The sequence below is a fragment of the Rhea americana genome, unplaced genomic scaffold (genome assembly GCF_003343005.1).
Source record: "Rhea americana isolate MKP2758 unplaced genomic scaffold, rheAme1 scaffold_6, whole genome shotgun sequence".
Classification (NCBI taxonomy): domain Eukaryota; kingdom Metazoa; phylum Chordata; class Aves; order Rheiformes; family Rheidae; genus Rhea; species Rhea americana.
Window position 1 is genome coordinate 434164 of NW_028186756.1, and position 597 is coordinate 434760.

The following is a 597-nucleotide window of genomic DNA, read 5'->3' on the forward strand; positions in this document are numbered from 1 at the left end:
TGATCCGTTGTTACCTGGAATAAAAATGGACCAGCAGCAATGGGGTTAGGAGTAGGATGCAGCTCTCCTACCTGCAGAATGGAAATATCCATCCACAAAGCAGGTGAAGGATTTCTGTGTTTTAAGGAAAGAGCATTGTGCAGTTTCTTAACAGCTGAACCCTTCTGCAGTGGGATCAGAAAACAAACTTCTCTTAATATGGGACATGAGCCAGGCTGAATCCGTTTGGTTACGTTTATATAAAATGACTCCAGCCCGAATCCCTTGGAGATCTGAATGAACTGGGATTCAGAGTTCTAGTTCTGGCATATGTCCAATGTTAATGGAGGAAAATTATTCAGGGGCACTGGCATGCAGAACCACCAAGTTAATTCCTGTTTTCTACTTGCCAGTATAAACCATGAATGCTGTGTAGAGCCAGTACAGAAGCAGTACTGGGTCCAGTGCAACTTGTGAACTCTTAGTTGCTTTTCCAACACACTGGAGTCATGTGCCAGCATCGCAGCGTGTTGCAGGGTTGTAGCTGTGATCTCATTGCAGTGGTAATCCTGTAATATTGGTGCAGCAGACTAATTATGTGGGTTTTTTTTTTTTTTT